The sequence below is a fragment of the Mizuhopecten yessoensis genome, unplaced genomic scaffold, assembly GCF_002113885.1.
Source record: "Mizuhopecten yessoensis strain PY_sf001 unplaced genomic scaffold, ASM211388v2 scaffold131, whole genome shotgun sequence".
Taxonomy (NCBI): domain Eukaryota; kingdom Metazoa; phylum Mollusca; class Bivalvia; order Pectinida; family Pectinidae; genus Mizuhopecten; species Mizuhopecten yessoensis.
In genome coordinates this window covers 40,102-49,486 of record NW_018403393.1, presented here as the reverse complement: position 1 = coordinate 49,486, position 9,385 = coordinate 40,102, and the positions used below count along the sequence as shown (strand labels likewise).

At 37.9% G+C, this 9,385-nt stretch overlaps 1 long non-coding RNA gene across 16 annotated transcripts in view; it reads left to right on the top strand.

Moving 5' to 3' along the window:
• Window positions 1–5,862: 5,862 nt before the first annotated feature.
• LOC110455664 overlaps window positions 5,863–9,385 on the top strand; it is a 5,881-nt gene continuing 2,358 nt past the window's right edge. For 2 of the 16 annotated variants that reach the window (XR_002463485.1, XR_002463532.1), the window contains exons 1-9: window positions 5,863–5,910; window positions 6,197–6,414; window positions 6,698–6,794; window positions 7,020–7,082; window positions 7,993–8,055; window positions 8,489–8,556; window positions 8,775–8,837; window positions 8,901–9,128; window positions 9,163–9,361. This is a non-coding gene — a long non-coding RNA (uncharacterized LOC110455664). Of the gene's footprint in view, window positions 5,911–5,934; window positions 5,974–6,100; window positions 6,134–6,196; window positions 6,415–6,548; window positions 6,643–6,697; window positions 6,795–6,854; window positions 6,986–7,019; window positions 7,083–7,958; window positions 8,056–8,219; window positions 8,244–8,488; window positions 8,557–8,774; window positions 8,838–8,900; window positions 9,129–9,162; window positions 9,362–9,385 lie in introns of those variants that run through there. The other 14 variants (XR_002463524.1, XR_002463516.1, XR_002463501.1 and 11 more) reach the window with 14 other exon arrangements.

Genomic DNA, 9,385 nt, shown 5'->3' with positions numbered 1-9,385 from the left:
TATCATGTACAGAGTAGTATCGTCAGCAAATAATTTGATAAAAGATTTGATATCGTTGACTATGTCATTAATATAGATTAAAAACAACAAAGGTCCAAGTATTGAACCATGTGGAACTCCAGCCTTAACTCCTGCCCAATCAGAGTGAACATTATTGATTATAAGTCTTTGTTTTCTATTCGTTAAGTAGCTTTCGAACCATTTTAACAGCGATCCAGTTATTCCAATTTTTGATAATTTATACAACAGCCCTTCGTGCCAAACCCTATCAAATGCTTTGCTGTTGTCACAAAATACTACTCTTATTTCTTTACCTGAATATAATGCCTTAATAAAATCGTTGGAAATACTTAATAATTGGTTAATAGAGGAATCGCCTGGTGTGAAACCTGATTGATATTTTGTTATTACTTTCAAATCAAGAAGAAAATTGTGAACATGTTTATGAACGCACCTTTCGAACACTTTACCAATTATACTTAAAAGTGAAATTGGTCGATAGTTTTTAACATCATTACGGCTATCTTTTTTATGTATAGGTAAAACATTTGCTTCTTTCCACGATGATTGAAATATTCCTTGTGATAAGGATTTATTAAAAAAATATAGATAATGGCTCAGCAAGCGATGTTGCGGCTTCCTTGAGCACTTTGGGACTAATAAGATCTGGTCCTACAGCTTTACCAGCTTTCAAATTGAGGAAGGCATCCTTAACATCAGTACATGATATATTCATATTACTCAGACAAATACGATTAGGGGATTCTATTAGTGGAGGAAGCATAACCATTGAATCATCCACAACGGATTGACTTGAAAAATATAAGTTTCTCCACATTTACCACTATTGTTTATGAAGAGTTTTACAGTTAACCACCATGACTTGTTGGATTGCCTTAAATCAGATAATATTGATGACAAACTATTAAAATAAGATTCTTTAGATTGTCTAATGGCATTTACACACTTGTTACGGGTTTGTCTGAAAATAGACCAGTCAGATTGGCTATCAGTAAGTTTAGCCTTATTGTGTTTTTTTTACGTTTTGATATTCATTTTCTGATTTTGTTATTCATCCATGGATGATCACGTTTTCTCATAATGACCGTTTTGTTAGGAATAGCCGAAGAAGAAGCGGAATCGATGAAATCAGTTAGACGCTTGCATGCTAGATCGATATTAGCATTATATACTTGAGACCAATCCGACATTTCTAATAGTTCTCTTAGTTATCAAAATTCCCATGCTTATAAAGCCAGATTTTCCTTCGGTACGAGTCGGTTGAATGTTGAGCAATATTAAGAGTTGCATAGATGGGACAATGGTATCTTACTGGTTTGTCAAGGAACGACTCCCCTACATAAGACCGATCTATTATAAAATCGTTATTTACCAATATAACGTCTATTAAGGACATTCAGTAATTAACTGCGTAAGTCTGTAAGTGTACATTATGTTATCAAAATAGTTAAAATCATGACTGCGTTCAGGGATGTGTAGTGTCCCTGCTGCGTTGCAGTAAATTTACGTTAAAATCACCAGTTATTATAACATTTCCAATACTAGAGTTAATCGCCCTACCAATGGATTCCTCAAATTTGGTTCATACAGTTATGTTAGAATTTGGGGGTCTATAGAAAGTACCAAATATAAATGTTTGACCTTTGGATGCTATTTCAACCCATACACATTCGACATCGTCAACTTCAATATCGGACCTTCTTTTGACAAAAATATTGTCTGCTACATAAACAGCAACACCCCCTCCAACGGCGTTATTACGACAGTAACAAAAAGGCCTGTGAAAACCAGAAATATCCAAGGACGAATCAATATCAGAGTCAGAAAGCCAAGTTTCGGTAAATGCTAAAATACTATGCTCATAAAGTTCGGTGTACAGAACATCTAGTTTTAGACGCAAGCTTTGTACTTTCAGGTGGACGAATGAGAAGCAATTAATATTATGTGTAAAAGATACAGGTTCGTCAGAGGAGATTGAAGAGGAGTTTACAGAAGGATGAAAGGGGCCGGGATTAGTTTCTATATCGCCACAGCATACTAATGACAAGACGAGAAACATACAGTATAAATTGAGCGATGATCGCCGTGAAATACGCTTTAAGTAATAAAGATTGATTTCGACATGAAGTTGTGTGTATGTTGCAAGTTTTACATACGCCTAACTGTCGAACAAGGAAAAGGAATATGACAATGGGCAAAAATGCATGATGGTTCCAAAACAGCACAATAAAAAAGAAGACTTTAAAAATATCATTCATTATACTTACAGATCGAGTTTGAACAGAGTGTGCAATGTCATAAAACAGTCCTATTCTTACAGAAAAAATGTTATGACTTATTGGCATTTATATATATTTAGGTAATATCAAATGGGAACATCATCATCACAAGAGTAGGACTAGACTGGCCACCGTCTCTAGAATATTAAATAATTAAGAAAAAACTAACTCTAATAATTTTGATCACTTGGATGTCTGATTCTAAGTTCTAAACTAGGGGGAGATAAGCTAGTAGTAAAATGCAGTCGAGAAATTCTTCATAAAAACTAAGGGGCTGGTGGCCAGTCTAGAGTAGGACCAATGTAAGACCAGCCAATACCTTACTCAGTTTGAGCAATAAAAAATACGAAGTTATTATTACATTCAGGGTTTCCACTGCAGATAATAAGTATTACAATACTGGGAAGGGAGATATAGGGGAAAACATTATAGAACACAAATTTACACTCCATGACAAGAGTTGAGGCGCAGAAGTGCTCCAATATAGTAGATAGTATCACATTCTCGAAGCTGTGTTGAATACATGTAAACACCTCCAGGGGAGATCACCATCCTGTTGGCCTCTGGCTTAAGCTAAGGGGGTGCACAGCCTCCTTTTATACAAAATTGAGTCCCCTTTGCCCAAAGATGCTCTTGAACAAATTTGGTCAAAAAACAGGGAGCTGTTAAGGACAAGTAGCTTTTGAAAGATAAAAGTTGACGAATGATGGATGGAATATAGATGCTTGCGCATCACTGGTCCTGCCGGTTCTTAGGACCTGGTAAGTCAAAAAGGAAAGCTGACACCATATACTTAAATGATACTTTTTATTACATAAATAATTTGTAGAATGCCATTAACATACAATATATATTAATTAACTTAAACATTTTTAAATTCCTTTATGTAGACATTATGTTTTTATTCAGGTAAACTAATTGTAATACATACAGGTAAACTTAATTGTAATACATACTAAGTTGTATATCACTTACAAGTTTAATTGATAATATTATGTATTTTTCTGTAATTTTTTGAATAACTGAAGTTGTGTATATCAAACCAAATAGAATTATGAAAGGCCATAGTAATTAAACAGACATCAAATCATGTTTAATGAGATGAATAAACTGATATTATGACTGGTGACATGAACTGACAATAAATCATGTATAAGGATCCCTATCCCAATGCTGGCAAGACATGATGTTTATTAGCTAACCTGCCCGAAGGGCTTGTAAGCTTATGCCATGGTGCGGCGTCTGTCCGTCCGGCGTCCGTCAACTTTTCCTTTGAACGACTTCTTCTGAAGAATGGACAGGCCTAGAGTCATGATATCTGGGTGAAAGCTTTGTTGGTTAGAGCACAGTTTGAAAACGAAAATGACATTGACCTACATTCAAGGTCACAGGGGTCAAAAGTGTCAACTACTTAAAACGACTTCTTCTGAAGAACTGAAAGGTATAGAATCTTAATATGTGACTGGTAGCTTCGTTTTTAAAAGCACAACAAAGTTTGAGAACGAAAATGACCTTGACCTACTTTCAAGGTCACAGGGGTCAAATGTGTCAAACTTATCAAACAACTTCTTCTGAAGAACTGAAAGGTATAGAATCTAAATATGTGGCTGATAGCTTTGTTGGTAAAATCCCAACAAAATTTGAGAACGAAAATGACCTTGACCCACTTTCAAGGTCACAGGGGTCATATATGTCAAACTTATCAAACAACTTCTTCTGAATAATCAAAATGCATAGAATCATATCATTTGGCTGTTTGCTTCTTGGGATTGAGTCAGACAATGTTTGCAAATGCAAATGACCTCAACCTACTTTCAAGGTCACAGGGGCCAAATATGTCAAACACTTCAAATTACTTCTTCAGAATAATCTTAAGGCATAGAATTATAATATTTGGCTGGTAACTGTCACAGATGGAGCCCGACATAGTTGGCTATTGAAAATTACCTCAACCGTGGTCAAATATAGCAAAAACTGCCAACAGCTTCTCTTGAAGTGGTGAAAGGCATGACATGGAGTGGTGATATTTGACAAGTAGCTTCCTTAGATGGAGCCCAATAAAGTTTGCGAACGAAAATGACCTTTACCTAATTTATCCTATTGCTTTATCTTAATCTAATTTGATATAGAGAATCCTTGGCCAAACATGATTCAATGTTGTAGACACCATGCCCCCATCCCAATGGGGACAGGAGAATGGGACCCAATAAGGTAAGGGTATTACTGAGACACAGAGCCAATATTTGGAAATATTTGTAGTACAGTATAATATTTATTTAATATTTTGCTTCGATTGCTTAAATATCCAGGTTAGTGATACAGGCCCACTGGGCCTCTTGTCTTATATGCCATAACCTCTCATTAACTTTGTTTTTAATATAACTGTGGCACTACTGAGTCAGGTTAAATCTGTTGACTAGGTAGCTCAGCTGGTAAGAGAGAAAGTATAATGATCTGAGGTCAGGGTTCAAGCCTTGGTCTCACCCTTTTATATTTCTAAACTCAGAATACTATTGATGACTTCTTTGTTATATTTATTCCCTTAATGTCCCACTAGGTAAGGTTTTCTTTCAGAAAAGATTTATCAAAGCTATAGTCATGCCAGAAAAAAATATTTCCAATTGATAGATACAGGTTTTGGCAGAGGTTTCAGGATCCTAATGAGTTGATCACACAAACACATTTAGCCATTTAAATGGCAGGAACAAACTAGTTGCAGATATTAAATAATAATTAATAATTGTCTATTTTAAGAGAAACGAAAGAAGACCAACTAATCAAAATATTAAAACCAAGTCTCAACAGGCCACAGTAAAATTTTACGCTAAATTGTCCACCAATCTTGTGTACTTCGTGACGTCACGTTACTATTGTAGTGTGATGACATGTAATTGTGACGTCACGACGTTGTTCTTTTGAATAAACTTCAAGAGCCCTGTGAAGGGTGAAAGCAGCTAGTTTTTTAGTCGGTCGTTAATCTTATTTTTTCTATATTTACTTCCTTCACATGGACATTTAATCCCTTTTTATTATATATATATATATATATATACATTGTATATATACATTAATGTATTACATCACAAATACATATATATATAAATACATTAATGTATTACATCACAAATACATATATATATATATATATATATATATATGGGTCAAAGAAGTAATATAGACGGTAGTATAGTATATCAATTCTATCTTCTTGTAATATGATGTATATGTACATGTAACTGTTCTGTTTCACTGTGTCTTGAAAAAGGAGCGGATCGCTCCGAAAATTTGACAACCTAAACTTGTCCACACTGTTGGAATATCTTCTTTGCCCCATATATATATATATATATATATATACATAAATGTATTACATAATCTTCTTTTCATATACACTGCTCAGCTATACCTGAATTTAATCACATACCTCCTTATAAAGCACTTTTTTCCCCAAATAATATTCAATGTTTATGCTTGATAACAATTTATTTTTCAATCAGTCACCACAATAAATGCTTTAGGTATATAGATGTGCTGTTAGTGCCCGTAGGTATATAAATGTGCTGTTAGTGCCCTTAGGTATATAGATGCTCTGTTAGTGCCCCTGCTTTAGGTATATAGATGTGCTGTTAGTGTCCCTGCTTTAGGGATATAGATGCTCTGTTAGTGCCCGTAGGTTTATAGATGTGCTGTTAGTGCCCGTAGGGATATAGATGCTCTGTTAGTGCCTGTAGGTATATAGATGCTCTGTTAGTTCCCCTGCTTTAGGTATATAGATGCTCTGTTGGGGCCCCTGCTTTAGGTATATAGATGATCTGTTAGTGCCTGTGCTTTAGGTATATAGATGCTCTGTTGGGGCCCCTGCTTTAGGTATATAGATGTGCTGATAGTGCCCGTAGGTATATAGATGTTCTGTTAGTGCCCGTAGGTATATAGATGTGCTGTTAGTGCCCGTAGGTATATAGATGTGCTGTTAGTGTCCCTGCTTTAGGTATATAGATGCTCTGTTAGTGCCTGTGCTTTAGGTATATAGATGCTCTGTTAGTGCCCCTGCTTTCGGTATATAGATGTGCTGTTAGTGCCCGTAGGGATATAGATGCTCTGTTAGTGCCCGTAGGTATATAGAAGTGCTGTTAGTGCCCGTAGGTATATAGATGTGCTGTTAGTGCGCGTAGGTATATAGATGTGCTGTTAGTGTCCCTGCTTTAGGGATATAGATGCTCTGTTAGTGCCTGTGCTTTAGGAATATAGATGCTCTGTTAGTGCCTGTGCTTTAGGAATATAGATGCTCTGTTAGTGCCTGTGCTTTAGGAATATAGATGCTCTGTTAGTGCCCCTGCTTTAGGTATATAGATGTGCTGTTAGTGCCCGTAGGTATATAGATGTGCTGTTGCCCGTAGGTATATAGATGCTCTGTTAGTGCCCGTGCTTTAGGTATATAGATGCTCTGTTAGTGCCTGTGCTTTAGGTATATAGATGTGCTGTTAGTGCCCGTAGGTATATTGATGTGCTGTTGCCCGTAGGTATATAGATGCTCTGTTAGTGACTGTGCTTAAGGTATATAGATGCTCTGTTAGTGCCCGTGCGTTAGGTATATAGATGCTCTGTTAGTGCCCGTGTTTTAGGTATATAGATGCTCTGTTAGTGCCAGTAGGTATATAGATGTGCTGTTAGTGCCTGTGCTTTAGGTATATAGATGCTCTGTTAGTGACTGTGCTTAAGGTATATAGATGCTCTGTTAGTGCCCGTGCTTTAGGTATATAGATGCTCTGTTAGTGCCCGTAGGTATATAGATGCTCTGTTAGTGCCTGTGCTTCTCTGTTAGTGCCTGTGCTTTAAGTATATAGATGCTCTGTTAGTGCCTGTGCTTTAAGTATATAGATGCTCTGTTAGTGCCTGTGCTTTAGGGATATAGAGTATATAGATGCTCTGTTAGTGCCCGTAGGTATATAGATGCGCTGTTAGTGCCCGTAGGTATATAGACGCTCTGTTAGGGCCTGTGCTTTAGGAATATAGATGCTCTGTTAGTGTCCCTGCTTTAGGTATATAGATGCTCTGTTAGTACCTGTGCTTTAGGGATATAGATGCTCTGTTAGTGCCCGTGCTTTAGGAATAGAGATGCTCTGTTAGTGCCCCTGCTTTAGGTATATCGATGCTCTGTTAGTGCCCGTAGGTATATAGATGTGCTGTTAGTGCCGGTGCTTTAGGTATATAGATGCTCTGTTAGTGACTGTGCTTAAGGTATATAGATGCTCTGTTAGTGCCCGTGCGTTAGGTATATAGATGCTCTGTTAGTGCCCGTAGGTATATAGATGTGCTGTTGCCCGTAGGTATATAGATGCTCTGTTAGTGCCTGTGCTTTAGGGATATAGAGTATATAGATGCTCTGTTAGTGCCCGTAGGTATATAGATGTGCTGTAAGTGCCTGTGCTTTAGGTATATAGATGCTCTGTAAGTGCCCGTGCTTTAGGTATATAGATGCTCTGTTAGTGTCCCTGCTTTATGTATATAGATGCTCTGTTAGTACCTGTGCTTTAGGGATATAGATGCTCTGTTAGTGCCCGTGCTTTAGGAATAGAGATGCTCTGTTAGTGCCCCTGCTTTAGGTATATCGATGCTCTGTTAGTGCCCGTAGGTATATAGATGTGCTGTTGCCCGTAGGTATATAGATGCTCTGTTAGTGCCCCTGCTTTAGGTATATAGATGTGCTGTTAGTGCCCGTAGGTATATAGATGTGCTGTTAGTGTCCCTGCTTTAGGTATATAGATGCTCTGTTAGTGCCTGTGCTTCTCTGTTAGTGCCTGTGCTTTAAGTATATAGATGCTCTGTTAGTGCCTGTGCTTTAAGTATATAGATGCTCTGTTAGTGCCTGTGCTTTAGGTATATAGATGCCCTGTTAGTACCCGTGCTTTAGGTATATAGGCTCTGTTAGTGCCCGTGCTTTAGGTATATAGATGCTCTGTTAGTGCCTGTGCTTCTCTGTTAGTGCCTGTGCTTTAAGTATATAGATGCTCTGTTAGTGTCCCTGCTTTATGTATATAGATGCTCTGTTAGTACCTGTGCTTTAGGGATATAGATGCTCTGTTAGTGCCCGTGCTTTAGGAATAGAGATGCTCTGTTAGTGCCCCTGCTTTAGGTATATCGATGCTCTGTTAGTGCCCGTAGGTATATAGATGTGCTGTTGCCCGTAGGTATATAGATGCTCTGTTAGTGCCTGTGCTTTAGGTATATAGATGCTCTGTTAGTGTCCCTGCTTTAGGTATATAGATGCTCTGTTAGTACCTGTGCTTTAGGTATATAGATGCTCTGTTAGTGCCCGTGCTTTAGGTATATAGATGCTCTGTTAGTGCCCGTAGGTATATAGATGTGCTGTTAGTGCTCGGAGGTATATAGATTCTCTGTTAGTGCCCGTAGGTATATAGATGTGCTGTAAGTGCCTGTGCTTTAGGGATATAGATGCTCTGTTAGTGCCCGTAGGTATATAGATGCGCTGTTAGTGCCCGTAGGTATATAGATGCTCTGTTAGTGCCCGTGCTTTAGGTATATCGATGTGCTGTCAGTGCCCAAGCTTTAGGTATATAGATGCTCTGTTAGTGCCCGTAGGTATATAGATGTGCTGTTAGTGCCCGTAGGGATATAGATGCTCTGTTAGTACCTGTGCTTTAGGTATATAGATGCTCTGTTAGTGCCCGTGCTTTAGCTATATAGATGCTCTGTAAGTGCCCGTGCTTTAGGTATATAGATGCTCTGTTAGTGCCCGTAGGTATATAGATGCTCTGTTAGTGCCTGTGCTTTAGGTATATAGATGCCCTGTTAGTACCCGTGCTTTAGGTATATAGATGCTCTGTAAGTGCCTGTGCTTTAGGTATATAGATGCTCTGTTAGTGCCCGTAGGTATATAGATGTGCTGTAAGTGCCTGTGCTTTAGGTATATAGATGCTGTGTTAGTGCCCGTGCTTTAGGTATATAGATGCTCTGTAAGTGCCTGTGCTTTAGGTATACAGATGCTCTGTTAGTGCCTGTGCTTTAGGTATATAGATGCCCTGTTTGTGCCCGTGCTTTAGGTATATAGATGCTCTGTTAGTGCC